At 38.2% G+C, this 19,766-nt stretch overlaps 1 long non-coding RNA gene across 1 annotated transcript in view; it reads left to right on the forward strand.

The window, feature by feature from the left end:
* LOC141748387 (uncharacterized) overlaps positions 1-18,106 on the forward strand; it is a 139,197-nt gene extending 121,091 nt beyond the window's left edge. Inside the window, exon 3 of the long non-coding RNA XR_012588978.1 lies at positions 16,030-18,106. This is a non-coding gene — a long non-coding RNA (uncharacterized LOC141748387). The remainder of the gene's footprint in view (positions 1-16,029) is intronic.
* The last annotated feature ends 1,660 nt before the right edge of the window (positions 18,107-19,766 follow it).

Below are 19,766 nucleotides of genomic sequence, written 5' to 3' on the forward strand. Positions count from 1 at the left end.
GAAACTCCTTGGAAATAAAGTTTCTGGCTGCTGTAGGTGCTGCTCGCACGTACCCTGCAAAAGGAGAGGGAAAGGTAAGGCTGACAGGTTGATCCCTGAGGTAGCATCTGCTTCTGCCTCTGCTATTGCTGCTGAGCAAAAAGCTGGTTCTCTTTGCATCCTTCCCTTCCATTTTCCTTCCTTTCTTTTACATTGACGGCGAAAATATCAGTGGACAGTAGATGAAGAAGCAGATGAGGAAATCTTTTATTATTGCTGCACAACCTGTTGCTGGGTTTGGGACTGAGGGACGGAATAACTGACTTTATGCAGTTGACTCCACAGATTGGTTCATTGAAGAGGTTTGTTTTTTATAAGTCCTTGAGGATTTTTCTGCCTGATCTGAGATTCTCTTCTCAGTTGTTCACATTCCTTGTGTTTTCCTCTCATTTCTCTATTTTATTTGCACTGCTGTATATATTAAAAGACAAAAAGATTTGATTTTACTAATCTCCTTATGCCTATGTGTGTAATGTACCCAATGTGGAATAAAGAGCGATTAAAGTTTCTTTTTAGAGGATAACAGAGTGAAGGACGTACAGCTTGACTTTGCTGTTAAACCTACACAAGTAGATGAGGAAAGAACTGATTATCAGGATGTCGAGTAACTGAAAGCACCTGAAGTATTTTTAGATTATTTTTTCTTTTGTCAGAGCTTATGGTTTTGTTTCCTATTTTTTTATCTTGCTGGTGTATTTGCTTTCTATTCAGTGTCACGGTGAGGAATGTCCAAGGCCTCTCCAAGCTGCTATTGACAGAAGATGACCATGAAAATGCATTTATGTTCAGCAGTAGCTCCTAGTTTGTCAGGAACCCTAATTTTTATTTTCATTTTTTACTGAGGAGATAAAGAGTGCCACACTCCATTTTTGCCATTTTCCAGGGTAACTTTGAGCAGAGCTTAATTGGTATTACTAGTTTGGTGCGAAACGAGTGAGCAGCCTGTGTATTGCTCATTCTTCTTTCCTTAGATCACCTGCAGGATTTTAGAGAGGCATTACACAGCTGCTCTCTCTATCAGGAATTATGAGAGCTACTCATCCTGTAAACACCGAGAGTTCAGAAGGTATTTAGGAGATGTTGGTCCTGTTCCTGACTCTGCGATGCATTGGGCGAGCTGAGGAAAGTCACTGCCCTTCTCTTTTCTTTTTCGTCCGACTTATTTAGATTACCAAATAGCACATGTTTTGTTACTTCTGTGGGCAAAGTGGCACCTTTACAGCAAGTATTATACTAAACTGGTATAGATAATACATGTCACCAAAAGTAGCTGGTTCCAGGGTACTTGTCCTTCAGAGGTAGAGATGCTGTTCATGTGGTCCCAGAACTATCCTGGAGGTGTTAGAACTGGATAGGTGCAGTGCTCATAAATTAGGGCATTATAGGCACACAGCCAGGTTTGTAAAAAGGACTGTTTCTTGTTATGTGTTGGCCTCGCATCAAATGAAAAACCTGTTCTGACTTGCAAACCTCAGGAAATGCTTCAGTCCTGAGAAAGGACTCAAAACAATGCAGTGAACATCAAAGTAATTGGAATCCAGCAGAAGAGATTTAAAATAGATTTAACTGTCCCATTTTGGATAAATTGGTGGTAAGAAGGAGAAAAGTTTCTTAGGAGAAAATAGTGAGAACATGTGCTCTGGGAGGCAGAGTCTTAAGAGGCTGCTGGTCTTGGCTAGTGAGGAAAATAGCAGTATTGTCCCCTTCTGTGTGCCATCGTCCCAATATGGGACTAAGGATCAGGGAACTATCCACGTATGTATGTATTTGTATGCATTCTTCCTATGCATCTAGAGTCATTTTAGCTCCTTTTTTTCTCTTTAGAGGTCACTACGTAGTTGCGGGGTTTTTTTGTACAGATACGTAATGAATTCTGGTAACGTAATTTTTTGCACCATTAAAACTAATAGCTTTTCATCAGCATATCCACTGATGTCAGCATTTTACTGTCGTATAATTTTATTTACTTTTTCACCAGACAAATACACCCTGGGTTTGTGCGTACCATCTGCTGCAGTAGTGTGAGCTGGAAGATTGATGGTGCGATAACACACTCTGAAAGTGCTGCTGTTGGAGAAGGAACGTCAAGCTCTGCAGCCGTAGGCTCCCAGCGTAACACAAATATCAGGGCTGGCAAAGGCAGCAAGTCAGAGAGTCATATCGCAGCCTATCCCGTGTGGTTTTTTAGATACAAAAGAACAATCTGAATTTCCCAATTAGGCTGTCACACATGCTTTGCGCTACATAACTCTTCCTGTTGACTGAGCGCACCACATTGTGTGCCCCAGCCAGCCCTGTGCAACCTGACGTTCTGGAGTTGTGGTGGAATCAAACGAGCAATTTCCAGTTTCCACGCTGCGTGAGTGGATATAAATAGAAAGAAAATGCAGTTAGGAAAGTATTCTTTTGTAAGTGGTTCCAAGGACTGTTATACAAAGGTCAATTCCATGAAATCTGGTTAAATCTGTAATAGTAACTGTGGAAATCTAAGTAGATATTTCAAACGCTGACCAGTTCCTTCTGTCTGTCTACGGCGGCACATCGTGTGACCTTACACCCTGTAAAAAGGAGAGGAGGCAGTTCTTTTTACCTTTGTGTCTAATGTACCTCATGAGGAAAAAATAGGGCATCTTTTTTTCTGTCTTTATATTTAAAGATAGCAAAGGATGCAAAATTTAATTAGGAGCTATTGTCTTTTCTTACATGCTTGAAATGCATGAACTCCTTTTTATAGTTAGATCTTTGAAAATCTGAATATTGTAGAATATATCACCGGTGAAAAGAATCTGAGCTTCATATTGCTATAAGAATTTTTGTGTTTCAACAAACCATTTAAAGAAGACTTTTCCCTCAAGGCCTGTTAATCACTGAAATTGCTATAAGCCCAATTTTAATGAACCCAGGACATCTGCAATAGCTTTATTTTTTTCTTTAAATATTCATTGTATACAATAGGTTGAAAAAGCAGTTGCAAAGTCTACATTAATTGTAACTCTTCAGAAAACAAAAACAGACAACCAGATAGACATTTGCAATTTAAAATCAGGATGGTTTTTGGGTTTTTTGGGCTTGTTTTCTGCTTTTGAAGGAACATAGTGAGAATAGCATTCTTCTGCTTGCATAGCTCTGATAGTAGACAGTGAAATGCTAACAATGATTGCTGGAATATTCATAAAACTGCATCGTAAAAAAACCTTTACACTTGGACATTTGACTGCATATTCAACGTCTTTTTTACAGTGCCTTTTCTGAGGGTTCCAATTTTTCACTTGTGTCTCTTTAATAGGGAAAACTGAGATGACCCCTTAGGAAGTCACTGTCCAAAAGCTCCATGTCACAGATAACAGAATTAATCTAAAAACTTGACTTTCATGCCATTCCTGTATCACCTGACATTGGTTAAGCTGTTGATGTGGTGACACCACTTTCTTCCATTCTGACCAATACAGTCACACCATGTCCGTTTTCTCTTTATTTCTTCAGTAGAAGTTGTTGAAACCAGACACTTGGTCATTTGCAGTGCACTTGGCACAATAAGGTCCTGGTCTAGGGTTAGTGCTCCCAGGCGACACGATAAGCAATCGGAGCAGATTTCTGAAACAATATAAAGGCACTGAAGGAAGCCTTGGCTTCTCCGGAATGGAATGCTTTGTTGGGTGTCTAACAGGAGGTTGTGTGCATTCCTGCTCTGCACTTCTCTTTTTTTTTGGAGGTAAACCAGTACATTTTCGTTATTTATTTTTACTGTCAGTTTAGATAAGAGGCATGAGGTTGTAAGTAGTTTGGGGCCAAAACTTCCCTGTCTTGTGTAACTGAAGAGCATTTAGCACCCACTGCCTTGAATAATACTGCGCTAAGTGTGACGTACAAATGCATTAGCAGTGAAGATCCAGCTGAGACCAGGCGTACTAGGCACAGACATTTTTGCAGTCTTCCTCCTCCTTATTCACGTGACAGAAGCTAATTTTAAAGGAAAAAAAAACTTACAGAATTCCAAGAGAATAAATAAAGTGAAAAACATTGGTACTATTTTATGGTAGCATGAAGCAGTATCAAATAGTAAGTCTTAGCTGGAATGAATCTCAGTAAAAGTTGTTTTTAAAAGTGCAATAAAATTCTAATATCCTCTGAAAGGTTATTATCCAAGTAAAGAAGGCATTTATGTATAAAGCTATGCCAATTTGTCTCGTCAAGATGGTGTTTTTCATGACACCGAATGCGAACTAATTCTCTTTTCACTTACCTTGTGAGTAGCTTTATTCCAATACCGCTGAAGTCAATGACAGGGCTGCCGTTAAATTCTTCTCAAATAATAGCACAGAACTAATGGTAAAATGGCCATGAGATGGCAATTCCAGCTGGCAGTGTTTACAAAGGAGACTTCATGGGGAAGTTGGATAAATTCAAAGCCAAAGTGCAGTAGAACATTAGTCTGGATTTGCAGAAACAAAAATTTACTGTAACAAATGAAAAAAACTGGCATAAGTTTGCATTAGTGCCATTACATTTAATTGGTGGAATGTAGCAGAACTATGGAGTTATGAGCTGATAAAGAGGTTTATGGAAACCAATTAAAGTACAGACATTAAGAATGGCTGTACTTAGTGGCTGAGAACAATTGCTAGGCATTTCCTGAGGTTGTGTTCGTTCATAGAGATGTTTTATTTGCTAAGGATAGTGCTCTGAAAAGCAAGTAGCTTATTTTATTGCTTTCTGTTGTTTCTGTATCTACCCACTTACCGCTCTAAATAGTTTATTTCTACTGATTTGGTTGTTTGTGTTTGTTTGATTTGAAGTTCTTTGGGGTTTATTTTATTTCTCTCTGTGCATTCCTTCCTTGGGGAAGATGGGCATTCACCTGTCACCGGAAATCCGTCTGCCTTACTGTGGCCACCTCCTGAAGAAGTAGTATCATCCACAGGAGACGCTTGCATAGTAGTTCTGGACCAATCTGCTCCTAGCTGCTAGCAATAAGCAGCTGAAGAGAAGGCAAAGCTAGCGATTGGATTAGTATCCAGTAACAAGCATTTCTGTCACTGAGTGAAGTGTCATATCAAATGAGTCTCTCCTGTGGGATTTAGATATCTTTATATCTGGACCTTTTTCTACCCTCATACTTCAGCTGCCCACTTGTCAATTGGGAATAATAGGAATGTTCCTCTTCACAGGTATGTAACTCATTCTCAGGAGCATATAGGTAGGATAAATATTTCAAAGGCAGAGGGACTTATTTATATGACCCTCCTTATCATAATATCTAGCTAGAGTGGGTAAATTGTCAAAATTTCTTTTCAGGCATGAAGATCCCAAAGAACCAGCTCCCCTACAGTACTTAGAAAAAGACTACTGATTTCCTAGACTAGAAAATGGAAAGGTGGGGGAGATGCACAATAAATATATTTAACTGATACAATTCTGTGGTTCAGGGAAAGGTGCAAAATCGAAGAAAAAAGCTACACACAGCCTCTTCAAATTAAAAATGGTACTTTTTTCCTCCTTAAAAAATGATACTGAGCAAAGAACTAGGCAAATCTGGCAAAGTTGCTGTAGGACTACGTGCACTCATTAGTTCCTGTGTAGTTGTATCTTCCTATGATTTTGTTTTATATGTGCCACTTTTGAGTTCCACCCCATGATCCTTGTGCTACTGTGGGAGTGATGGAAAGAGTTCCTAATCCTGCTGCTCCAGATCTGTTGGCATTTTCATTCTTTATTCAAGTTTCTCCCCATTCAGGTCTGTCTTCAGGTAAACAAGTCTTTTTTTGCAGTCTCCCTATGCAAGAGAATTTTCCCATGCCCTTAATCAGATTTAACTAAGTCCTTAATTGTCTCATTGTATTCAGCCAGATTTTCTAATACGGTCATTTGCATCACTTAGATGACATAGAGTGGTCATAATCTGGCTGCAAATTCCCTGTGGCAGAAACTAATGGCTGGAGAGAATTTGACAGCTTTGAGTTTCCCCCTTTTCTCCAACAAAGTTGATTTATTGGAGAGGAATGGTGGAATCTGGGAGGGGGTGGATGAGATCAGCTGTGCCACATCAGTCAAAGGTGGGGAAAGAGTATGGCGCAGTGGGTTTCAGCCACGTGTAAGATGCAGTGTTGTAAGGGTGCCTGGTTGTGTTTATTTATGTAATGTGAATGCAGTAAAATTTGACCACAGAAGTTTGGATAATAATTTATGTGTCTCAAATGGGTGAAATATTTAAGTGTCACACTCCGCAGATCCCAATGGCTGTGCTATTTAAGGCAAGTTCAGTTTTTATCAATAGATCATTTGTGACATATGACAAAAAAGAAAGAGTGCCTGCGGCGAAATAGATTTTTAGCTAGGTCTGAATTAGATTTTATAGGTCAGCTATTCTCAGTTAATTCAATACCATCTGATTGCTAAAAAGGTACTTAATGAGGCTTAATTAGAAGGGATGTCTTTTATTGTCATTTAATGCAATCGCGTTTATACGAGCTCAAGGATTGACAGTAGGTTTTTCTCTCTGTGATTCTTGGGTCTCAATCTAACAAAGGCCAATAAATGATCCCATCTGCTCCCAGGTTTCCTGTCTGATGCTTGTAGTGTAGGCAGCGTGAGGACAAGCTTTAGAGAACGTATGACCCCTGCACAGGAAAAGTCTCAACCTTAAATTGCTTGCTAGCTTGATAAACGGAGAAATAAAGCAGTAAATGCCATAGTAAGTTGAAAATTGAATTTTCCATTTCAAGGGAATAGGAATTTTATGAGAAACTCTACTGTTTGAAGATTCTTCCACGTTTTTTATCTCGTTCTACTCTCCGATTTTTAAATTTCCTCAGAATATGCTCTGTTAATGTTTCAATGTGGGCATAACAGCACAAAAAAAAAGCTGTTATCTTTCTGAAGATGATTTAAGGGTAGTTGTTTCTTGGTATTGACTCTACATGCAAACTTTTTGTAAAGATGCTTCCTGCGTGTCATAATCAGTTTGCCTCTTATGTATATTGTGCTGTAGTTCCCAAATATGTTGTGAATATAAAAGACAGGTGTTAAAAAAGCAAGTACATCAGGAACTAATCTTTAAAGCAAAATCACAGCATTTTAAATTAAATTTCAAGTATTTGAGAGAGAAATGAATCCTTGAGTATTTGGGGGGAATATTTTTTTAGAACAAAGGCAATACCATCAAATATAAAATCTTTCAAAAATATCTTGGTCTTGAAAAAAACTCCAGCATTTTCAATGTTTTTTTTAAAAGAAAATGTGTTTGAATTTTACAAAAAGTTTTCTACTGACCAGCCAGATGGAACAAGCTTTGCGATCAGACTCCTAAGAGGCTGCCGCATTATTTTCTCTGAGATAGGCCCGGTTCTGAACACCGATACTCGGTGGTGTTTTAAGTGAAGCATAAGTGGTGTATACATACAACTAGCCGCTGTGCGAGCCTCAAATGACCCAGTGCACAAATGCGCTTTTACTCAACTGATACTGGAAACGCAAAGGGCAGCCAGACTTGACTGTCAAAAAAAAAAGTAAAGGATGTTGACACGACAATAAATGGCTTGGGTTTGAATTGTAGTAAATGTATCTTCATCAAGCTCCCAGACGTGCTTCTCTCACAGTTGAGTGCTGTTAAATTCTATACAATAACAGCCTTGTTAAATTAAAATTAAATGCTAATTTAACACATCTAAAGGCATTATCACATTTTGTGCTGAATTGTGTTTTTTAATGACTTCAAATCATGTGTGATGTATTTATTACAAATTTCTGCTGCAGTTTTTCTGGAGAATTTGTTGGTTTTGTTTATTGAATTATATCCTGTTCCCTGTCAAGCTTTTGCAACAAGCAAAGAAGTCACAAAGGTCAGTGAAGCACAAACTAAAGGCATAAACAAGGAAGTGGTTCACACAAAAGACACAGAAATCTAATGACAAAATAAGGGACAAATAAAATTGTAATGAAGGTGATGCAATTAGGATTTACAGGAGGACTTTCAAGTTATGCTTTCAGGCATCAAAATCCTGCCAATTGAAATGCTAGATGAGTCCTGGTGTACTCATAGGTTGATTAGAAGAAAAGGTGTCTTTCTTCTTTAATGAAATAAGGATATACTTCTTTTCAATACACCATGCTTCTTGAACAACTAACCTTTAACTAATGTGCTAATGCCACTTCCAATTGATGTACCTATTTAAAATGAACAATGCTAGTGACAGAATACTGAAAACAATTAAGCTGAACTTGTCAAAATTAATAGAAGAGATGGCATCTTCATTGTAGCCAGCAAAGGCTATTAGAATCAAATGTTTTTCGTAAGTAGACTTTGTAGTGTTTGTGTGGGGTTTAGAAAAGATGCACGTTTCACGTTCTCGTCTTACAAAAGCTGTACCGAGCTCAGTGATCTGAGTAGATCCCAGCTGGACTGAGGTAAGCGTTTCCTTCAGGAAACACATAGTCTTTAATTCTTTCCTTTCTCTGATGTTGCTGGTGAAAGGTACCCCCCGCTAGCCCTCCGGAGGTTAACAGGCCTCCTTCAGATGCCAGCCAGTATTGCTAAGCTGGTCTGACCTTTCAAGTACTGATGGGCTTTGTAGGTATACCCTCAGATTTGTTCACGTGAAACGATACTCCATGAAAAATACCTGTTCATGAGGAAAATGAAAGAATGTAATATAATATAATATGTAACAAACTGTTCCACAAGCAACAGAGATAAGTAAATTTAGTTTCCTGTAGATTTTTCTCCCATGTTCTGATATCCAGCTTCACACTAAGTGCCCTCTGTCATCTGATTCATTACCACAGTACCATTTCCATCCCATAAATCCCTCTATACTTGAAATCTTCTACCTCGCGCTTGCTGTGGATCTCCCTTATGGACATTATGATGTTCTTCTATAAAATATAATCATCTATGCAACTTGGTAAATAAACCAGACTTCCTAGACAGCGCCCGTTAGCAGCATTTTCTCTCCGGTGTTTGTATCATTATTTTATTGGAAGGGATAAACTGCCATTGTAATGATGGTCTTTTCTAAAATAAAAAGCTGAAGTCATTATGCTAATACAAGGTAACCAAACAAAGGTTGTGGTATATAGTTTAAGGATAAGCTGACTTTCTGCGTTTTGCTTATTCTGGACTTAGTCAATAACTTACCTATACTTTGGTAAAACAACTTAGATTTGCTATTTCTCTCCCATCTACTGAATTAAAGACAAGGTGCTAATCTCAGTGATGTATATTGGGATCTTCCTATCTTCCACGTGTTCTGGCTAAGTCTTCGTAGTATTAAAAGTAAGCCTTTGGAGTGTATTTCCACAGAGTGATAGTACATTGCTATTATTTTTGGAACTATATTCGATGCTGTATAATTACTACTGTAAGCTCTGTGCCACCAGAAGCCTTCATTAATCACAAATATTTTGCTCTTCTAGTTACGACTCTTCCTTCCCTTGTTCCACTGACTTCCGCTTGCTTTCTTATTTTGTTTGAATCACTGGCTCAGAGCAGCTATAAAGTGTAGACATTTATGGCAAAAACAAAGAACAGCAAATTCCACACTGGGCAATGTAGGCAGTCGTTTGTTTGTTTGCATGCTGAGAAACCTGCCAAAAGTACCAGAACTTCTCTCTGGTGAATAATGTAATAAATTAGATTTCATCACCATGTAATCACAGATCCATGAAAATTGGATATAAAAATCTTTCTTCAAATATTTCTCAATGGAGCCCATTGTGCTATACACACCAACTCTGCTTGAAAACGTACTTGCTTATTAGATGCCTGTGTTTGCTTTTCAAAAAAAAGTCTTTTTTACCTCAAAAGCTGCATGGAAGCTCTGCTTGTTACTAGCTAATAAAAATGCGTAAAGAAAAGATGACTGTAAAAGTAGGGCATATTTGTAAGCATCTGCTACATTTAAATGTGTCCGTTTGAGTAGGCAGCTCCACAGTTGAGCTGAACTAAAACAAGACCAGAAAAGACTTTACAAATATTCTGATTTTCTTTTGAAAATTTCACATTTTTAGTACACCAAAATGTAAATAAATAAATGAGGAGGACTGGAAATGTTCAAGAAGAGGCAATGAACGTGATATGGTCTGGGAGTACTTTTGTCATGTTTATTGACATGTTTTTATCTTGAAGTATGCAAGCCAGGTGATGGAGGGCCAGATGCACTGGGATGCATCAGTCAGTTAAAGTATGTCAGGCCAACATTGCTGAAGAACAAATGAAGACTGTGGCCTCCATGAACTTACGAGCTGATTTTCTGAAGTATTAGTTCCTCAAGAACTAAGTCAAAACTATTAGTAGGGTTTGAAAATGCTCAACATAGGAAGGTATGTGGTAGATCCACTGGTGTCCTGCTCTTCTGCATGGAAGATTTAAGGCATCCTAAATGAGATTATTTGACACTGTCCCTCACGACACCCTTGTCTCTAAATTTAGAGACATGGATTTGATAGATGGACCACTTGGTGGATAAGGAATTGACTGGATGGCCACACTGAAAGAGTTGCGGTCAATGGCTCCGTGTCCAAGTGGTGACCAGCGACGAGTGCTTTCCTCAGGGGCCAGTACTGGGACCAGTGCTGTTCAACATCTTTGTCGGCAACAGGGACAGTTTTTTAATACGTAGTGCTAGGTACATACTGCACTTTGGTGATAACAGTGAGCTGGCAGGAAGACGAGGGAATGGGTGGGATCAAGGGAAGGTGCCTGTAGGCACCCTCTCCAAGAAAATGTTGTGTTTAACAGAAGGCTCCCGTATTGTACTCTTTTCTCCTGTGGCTTCAAGCACCGTTTACAGCTCAGAGATCTATGGACCCCATAGTTTCTTTGGTGTGTTCCTTTTGATATGTTTCAGAAAGTGGGTTTTTCTGTGCGTGTGTGTGTTCATTTCGGTATGTAGACAGCATTCTAAGTCTCAGAATCCTGTTTTATTGTTTTAAATATAGCTCGTTAACATTATTTCACCTCTTTTTTTTTTTAATTAAGTGATAACTACAGCTTTGTGCAAGAGGTTTTTTACTTCTAATAGTCTCTTTTATTCTGCAGTTTAAAAGCAATATCTTTTTTCCCCTTTCCTTTAATATAGTCTTGAAAATTTTTATACACTTACTGTGAGCTTCAAATAATGGTATCTTTTAATAGTCTTCCTATCATGGGTAAGCGTCTTTACCCTTTTAGCTGCTCCTTTTTTTTTGCTTTCAGAAAGCTGCTTCTTTTTCCTATAATGCTCTCCTTGGAATTGAGAGTTATTGTGGTTGTGTGTGGCTTCTTCACACCTCCAAAGACACTGAAATCAATTTTGAATTGAAGAGTTGTTCTTATTTAGAAAGCGGGTCTTCAGTAATTGCAGTTTGTGCTGGGCCCAACGTGCTATTAAGGGAGTAATGAAGAATTACTTTTGCATTTCTGGATTCTCCTTTTTAGCGACTAATAATTTAAGGCATTTTGCTTTTCTTTGTCTTTCATCTTATCACGGGTGTCAGAAAGACAGTGTGGAAAGTATTGTGTAGGGATATTGCAATTCTTTGGACAGCTTTACTTTATAAAATTATTATTACCTCATCTGAACTCTGCATTCAGAGGATGAAGAGGGAGGAAAAGAATTCTGCCTGGACCTTAATCCATTTACCTGTCATTGTTTCTCTAAACTGTAATTGTACCAGGTGGTACATTGTTATAAGGTAGTACATGTCTATTAATCATCATTCAAAGGGGAAAAAAATATTAGCATTTAAAATTAATAATCTGATTGAGTCTTTGTTTACTGAATATTTTGTCTCAAGCTTTTCATTGCAGTATAGGAAAGAATATGCAGAAGAATCTTACTTTCATGCAAGATGTACAAATTTCTAACAACACTGAAAATCCTTGTTTTCTTTAAAAAATAATCCAGGAATTTCCTTTTAAATTAAGGACTTAATATTTTATGTGATTAGAAATAGCTTTGGGAACATTTATCACATCATATTTGAATATTCAAGACCATGATGTATTTTGAGCAGGTTTTGGGGAGATTCATTAGGGAAAAATGTGTTGTTATTAATAGTAATTTGCAGGAACTTTTGTTGAAGATTTAGTTCCTGCTAGACTAGATATCTTGCAAATAAATGATAAATACAGTAACAGCCTTACATTGAGAAAGTGTAAAATCTGGGACTTGAGTTAGTAAGAAGTTGCATCATTGTTAGCTTCTCATCTTCCAACATTTACTAAGGTTGTTACTATGATACAATCAACTTTGGTGGCATTATTTTTCTTTTTAGTACTGTTTCAGAAGAGATCAGGTGGAAAAAAAAAAAGAAAAACCTCTTGTACTCAGTATTCAATTCAAACATTCTGTACTCTCTTTCCAAAGTCTCCTTAGTGTAACACTGGACATCCAGAAGAAAACTGAATCTGTTTTTCAGAAACGGGGAAGTGAATTTAATATCAGCGCATAACACCTTTGGTTAGAAACGTGAGTTTTAGTTTTTCCAGTTCTTTAAAGCATGTGGACTGTTTTGGGCCAGAATTTTCAGTGAGAGAAATGGCTTGGCTTAACCTTGGGAGCAGCCAAGCTGTGTTGTTTCTCTGCAGTCATCTTTTTTACACTCTCTTGTGGAGAAATAAGAACTCAGTTTAGTATGTCCTCCTCCACCAAATCACACCAGGCCACTCTTACAGGAGCTTTGACCAACACTCCATGCATGTTTATTAGGTAAATTATGAATATTTAAGATCAGATTGGGAACGCCCCTGAATAAAATACCGTGATATTTTTTTTTTCTTTTAAAGCATGTGGTGTTTTCAAAATGAATTTGAACATGTTTTGCCTGTCATAAAACATGATTATGTTTAGATTGCTCATTTTAGAAAATAGCACTTTCAGTTTAAAGTAATTGAGAATTGCCATGTAGTTTTTCTCTAACTGTTTCTAATGACTAATGCAGTTAAAATTACCCAGTGTAACATTCATCGTTTTAGAATGGATACTATTAACTGGAAAGGAAATTTTTTGGACATAACATTATATAAATAAGACAACTGTACACACACTAAAGGAAATTATACTACAAAAAAAGAAATGGATTTCATCCATTCTGCATGTATTACTCCTTGGAGTTAGGTCTGATATTATTTCAAAGGCACTTCTCTTAAAATGGCATCGACAAAGCTGCTTTGATTAGACAAATGACGGCACATTTGAACAGAGTTCAAAGCCTATAAAAAGAGCATGTGTTTTGATAGTGGGTTAAGTGCATTGTCTAATACACTAAACAGTTAAAAGGAGGACAGTTAAAAAAAGCTCCATGCAGGTCATCTGTTATTTTATGAAATTCATCATCAGTTGCAAGATTTCTTTTTTCCCTTTTTTTTTCTGTTGTCTTTTTTTTTTTTTCAAATGAGGCAGTCCATTTAAATAGAGTATCATTTATTCTAATAGATAACTAATTGGACTAATCGGCTACTGTAATTAGCTACAGATCTAGTACATCTTTATCTTAAATGTTGAAGGCCTCATTAAAATTCCTCCTTGTGGAGAGGCGAAGAAGAAGGTACCATTAAACTAATTGTTTATGCAAAGTGAAAATGTTCTGCTCTTTTACATGATATCAAATATTTGAGCACTTAAGGATGCATCTTGGGAACCCTTATCCATCCAGAAGGACTCGCCTTGGGATGTGCTATGAGCAGTGAGGATGTGGTAACCGCATTCCAGCCACTTCTCAGCACCACAGCACCCCGCAGAAACCAGAGTCGGGCAAGTGTTCAACTTGAAAATGTTAATGCCTCGTCAAGAGGTGTAAAAGAGAAGCCCAACAGATGCACAAGATTTCTGGCAAGAGAACCTTGGTTATAATATCTAAGATTTGGCTCAGCAGAAATTTACATTAATATCTAGGAGAAAACAACTTAATTTTTTAAGTTAATGTACATACTGTAAAATGATAGGTTTTGCTTAACTGCTAATTTCAATTAGAACTTGAATGTTCAATAAGGATAATGTGTACTAAGGATAACGTGTAGTGGAATCGTAGTTTTCTGTTATACAGTGGGAGGTTGGTGTTTGTTCTCATAGCTCACAACTAAGAAATCAGCTCCTCATTTTTCAAAATAACAGCGAGGTCAAACTTCTGAAGCTGGCGGCGTAGGTCAGAACAATCACCTGAATCTTTTTATGGTGGAGAATTAGGGGCCACTACTATTTTTATCATTAAAGGAAATAATTCCTATTTTGTAACAGCGGAAGGCCAATGGCTACAGGATTTTCACTGTGAATACTGATCCTCTCCCGAGACTAGCTCCCACACAGCAACAAAGACAAACAAGAACATACAGAAGTGCTCTTAACTCAGCTGGATGCCATGCAAGCCCTCAGTTTATTTCTGTTTTCAAAGGTTTGTATTTCTAAATGTTCAGGAAGCAACAATCAGGGAAAGAAAAGCCTGTATAACTGTGGTCCTCTTGTCTCCAGATATCTTCATCCCAACACAGACCATGGGAAAGCTGGTATCTTTCTGTTGGGAACTGGGTGGTATTTTTGTTTCCTGCAACAGCTCTGCCTTTAGTCCCTTCTGAGCAAACCATGTGTAGCACTGAAATCTGCATTCAGACAACCCACCAATCCGCCAAGATCCTGCATTGAGTTTTATTGAAGTTATTATTTGCTAAAGAAAAGGAGTAACTCGGTTATTTGAAGATTGCTGTTGGGCAATGGGAAATGCATGTTCTCTCCCAGTCTCTTTGATGCCCCCATGTAGATTGATTCTTAAAAATCCTAAAAATACAGAATGTGAAATTACAGTAACTTACGAATGTTTCTGTCAGTTATTTGTTAGATGCACAGCTGGCTGGTGTGTTGACTTATGATCTTGTACGTTGTGAGTTTGCAAACTTCTTTTGTAACGAAAGCTTTTAGGAAAGTGATTCAGACTTGATAAGCTAATTGGCTTGATCTAAAATGACTTACTCGTATACCTTATCCTTGAAACTTTATATGCTTTATGTATGTGTTTAAATGGGCAGTACTTATATGGGGTTTCTTATGACTAAATGATGGTTGACTCATTCCTGGAAGCTTAGAAATTCTCTCAGATGGCAATTTAAATATGGGTTAAAATATCATAAGGCAAAAATGAAATGATAAATGTTGATCTGAGACAATATTAGGTTTTATGCAGGAGAATTTGTCTTGCAGCCACTTTTTGATTCCTTCTCTTGTCACGAGCATCATAAATAAATCAGTTTTGTTTCAAACAGTTTTAATTTGTGAGTTTTCACATTCTGCTTCAATATCTTGAAACTGTAGTATAAATTTGCACTAATCCATTCATTCTTCCTCTGTCATATGCAGTCTGACCTCACATAAACTGGTGTAAACAGAGAAATTACTTATGCCAGCAAACATACTGTAATTTGAGGCTGTTAAAGTAGAGGTGAGAATCTGGCCATGAGTATAAATAGAATGTAATCTACTTCCCTGAGGTCTGCAGATTCAGTAACTTTTGATATTTATGAATTCAGACTCTAGCAATGGTTTGTGCTGACATGTAGCTCCTTGATGCAGCTTAAAATGGGGTGAAGGAAAATTTATGGGAGGAATGTACGTCCAGCTTAAGACTGAGTCTGGAGGTAGGGCTGTGAAAGTGAATCCTTCATTCCTAATATACTCCGCCCCATCCCTCGCATGCACACCTCTGCTCCTGTTTAGTGTGTATATGGTCTAGATATTTCTCTGCGTAACTTAGCAAGACACTGGGAAACTGAACTTGTTAAAGAACATTTTTGCCTTTTGAAAAAACATCAGAAACACAATTTCCACCAAAACCCTCCTCACTGTAGATTTCTGTTTTGCAGGAATGACTTCTAGGTTCATTGTAGAATGGCATTTTCTGAGATGTACTTTTTTGCTTTCCTCAAATTCTGCACTGCTGCAGTGATCGCAAGGACATGTGTGTTGGGGAAAGCACCACTGGGTCAGGTAAAGCAGGTGACCGTAACTTTCATCTCTTTGTCCCTAGGTATGATGACTTGGCCCTGTAGGCAGCAAGAGTCCCAGGGAACTGTCGGGGCTAGCCTTCGCATCACAACAAGCATCGCCAGAGCCGAACTCATGCAAATACAAGAGTGAGAGAGTGGGAGAAAAATAAGGGAGTCTGTGGTTTGGACTTCAGGCTGTGAAATAGAGACTGTCTCATCTCTCAGTCACGGTAGTCCTTCCATCAGTTCGTTGACAGCCTGCAATATCTTTAACTGGCCAAATACCTTGCAGTTATTTCTATTTGTTGAATCAGCCATGCAGAATACAAAAAATTCATCTCTTATGGAAACTAATTTACAGGCAACTCTCAAGTGCCTGTGCTGTCAGTTAATGATAGTAGTGTTAAAAAAGATAACAATTTTCATTATATTCATGATTGCATTTTTTGCCTAAACTTCATTTTCAAAGGGAAATAGTTTTTCGTCTATTTTATATATGTATGGTTCTGTAAATTTTCTGCTGTAGTTGTTTGCATACAATCATCAATTTTGCTATCGTAGAGCTATATTGTTGTAGTTCTCATTCAAAATGAAGGGAACATAAATTGTTGACTTAAGCAATGTAGTGTTTCTGATGTTTGAAGTAAATCCTGCTTGTATAATTATCTTTCACGGTAGTAGGACCAACTAAATCACGACTCTGCCATACTAGGCATGATGTGTGAGATAGCTTTCATTTTGCCTGATGCTGCGGAAAGACTAAAAGTTTCTACAGCTGGTATTGTGGAGTTAGGCTCTCTGTCTATGTTCTATAACTCACACCCGTGAAGGTCAGAGACGGTGCAGAGAGTATGCACGTATACACCACTGTCCAGAAATCTGGGGAATGCCCCTCTGCATACGACCCAAACTTTTTCAGTCCACAGTGGCTCAAACAACAAATGAATCCCATCTGGTGACAGAAGCCAGCCTAGATGAAATAGCAAGCGTGGAACCAAGGACACTGGAGCTAACCTCAGCGATTTCCAAAAAGTCAACTAAAATGTGGTAAAAGAGACAGTCATTGTCTTTAGATTTAGATAGCATGTGTGGGCGGGTTAAATATGTGCATATTAGGAGAGCGTGTATGTAAAAAATAACTGGTGTTTCTAGGAGACAAGGTAGACATACAATGTATGAGAAGTGAAGAAATGTCATTACCATTTACAGATGTGAACTGAGTTACAGGAAAATAGTTACAGGAAAATACCTTACATGCAAAAATAACACCGTCCTAAGTTTGCTTGCAGACAACCAGTAACAGTAGTTCTGAGAGCTGTGACTTGCCATACTTCTGGCAATGAATCCCCATCTAGTTTTATCCAAACGTCACTGTTCATTAAAGTATTCAAGTGAATAGAAAAATTATTCTCCTTTGAAGCCTCTAGACTATGCTTTCCAAATTTCATTGAGATTAATTTTTAAGTAAATTGAATAACTGTGGTCTCCTAGGCTTTACATAAAAGTGAAATGATTGAGAGAGGTCTTGATTGAGTACAGAAACATTTTGTAAAACTCTATTACTATGTAGGACAAGCTGTGTATTCAAAAATTCTCCTACCCTGAATTATAAGCATTCCAGCAGTCAAATGTACCTCAGTTTGGAGTGAGGGACCCCAAGCGAGTCCACTTTAGTAAGGAGGTAATGGTGAATCAATTGGGTGTTTTCTTTACTGACTTTCTTGGTAGCGCTAAGCATTACTATTTGGGTTTTCCAAAAGCACAGGAACAAAATGCTACTGTGCCTATTGCTATATAGCTTTGGCATGTGCTGCAGCTTATTGGAACAACCTGTGTTTCTCTTTGAGTGACTGGGGTATGAAGAGGTCCTGTGAATAGAATAGCGTTTGCTAATTGTACCTTCCACTAGCCTGTGGACAGGCAAGTTGTGACTGAGCCAGAATGTTTTCCACAGCAGGAGCGAGTACCTCATTAATGGGCTCCAGGGTTGCCTGATGAGTTCCTTTTTCCTTTCACTCTTGCTTAACTCTGTTAACTTCAGTGGTTTGCTGTGGTGTGGAGGGATATAAATAATGATAGAGGTAATCCTGTAATAAACATGTGGCATTGTACAACTGCACAGTTAAAGTTGTGGTCCTTTAGTAGCTTTTAGAAGATTTATCTACTCTAGAGCGGTTTACTAAAAGGCACAACTGATCTTAGGAGTGCTGTTAATGTAGCCATAAGAAGTCCAGATACACATGGGTTTCATACACATATTTCCCATATTTAAGATATCTTTTACTTTCTGCTGAAGCACTAATGATGGTTGAAGAAAAAGATGCTATTCTTTCTTCCTGATCTCATGATCAAAGCTGGAGTTTTTGATACAGAACAAATCACACTAAGTGTCAGGCACTTGGGATTCAGAGGTAGCAATGTCTCTATGACCGGTCACAGTGGGGAAAATAGTGGTTGATAATACAAAAAGAGATGAAATGTAGGACTGAAACAGTCACTTGTCTAAACTTCTCTCATTTTCTAGCCCCATGAGATAGACAGACAGTTAGATAGATAGTATTTTATTTCATTCGTTTAAGTGCAGAAGAGTTTTAATTTTAACTGTAAGAGAGTAGTGCTGCTCCTCTCAGTCAAGTTTGTGAATATCTGAGTCATGTTCTGCGTGACTAGGGGACAAAATCTGAAATACCTAATATCCGAAAATAGCAGCCATGCCTTAAATTAGGGTCAAAGACTGGGATGGGGGTGCTTCTCTGGAAGCACGTATTAATAGATAAAGCCGAGTGCTAGATCTATGACTATCGCTAACACAGAGATAAAGGTACAGTTTGGGTCTCTTTAGAAGTTAAGCCATTTATGCACGGATGAATCAGAAGTCAGCTCTGAACGTGCCAAACTTCTATCAACTATCATTAGGCTTTTACAACTTCATTTTTTGGTCTTGTTTTTTTTTTTCAAAAGTTTTCCAGCTTTTTTTCATATTTGTTCAGCATAAGAACAATGGGCCTGTAACAGCATGTATTTGGCTCGTTTCTGCTCAGTTATCAGCTTCCTGAGCAGAAAGCCTTTTATGGCTTGTGACACAACTGTTAATTACGAGTATTGCTCTGCTCATGCTTTGGAATACTAGTGGAAAATTAAGTGATTGAGAGAGACATAAAATTGGCCCACCTTGCGTCAATGTGGCATAAAAAAGGTCTGATTTGGGAAGTCAGCCTCTTGAATTCAGTGATATGTGGAGGAGTCCAAATTTGTGTTTCTGGCTCATGTATAATGGAGTAGCAAAGACAGCCTTGATTTTGCAAGGTGCTCTCCAATACCCTGAACTTTTCTACAAGTGGAATTTTATTTCCACAAATTTTATTTCCATACCTCTCTCTCACCAAGGAAGCCCTGCAGATTCCGTTCCTCCGTGCACCGATATTATGGAAAAAGTTTAGTGAGTCTGTTCCCAAAGTCCTCCGTAGAGATGGGTTGTAATGAAATGACAAAGACACACAGTGGTTGGAAATACGAAGGGCCCCTCAGACGATATTACCAGCTGCAAGAGGCGTAGGGAAGCGACTAAGAGCAGGAGGAGGAGCGGCATGGTCAGTGCAGCTCTGTATACGGAGGTAACCTGGTGCTGAGCGCCGTTCACTCTTGTCGCCTAAAAAAACGTACCCTGGGGAGGAGCTGCATTATCTGCTTCTTCCTGACAGAGCTACCCCAGCCTATAGGTGACGGATGCCTCTTGAGTAAAATCTGGTGCCCTGTCATTTTTCTATGCAATATTTAC

The sequence above is a fragment of the Larus michahellis genome, chromosome 9, assembly GCF_964199755.1.
Source record: "Larus michahellis chromosome 9, bLarMic1.1, whole genome shotgun sequence".
In the NCBI taxonomy this organism is placed as follows: domain Eukaryota; kingdom Metazoa; phylum Chordata; class Aves; order Charadriiformes; family Laridae; genus Larus; species Larus michahellis.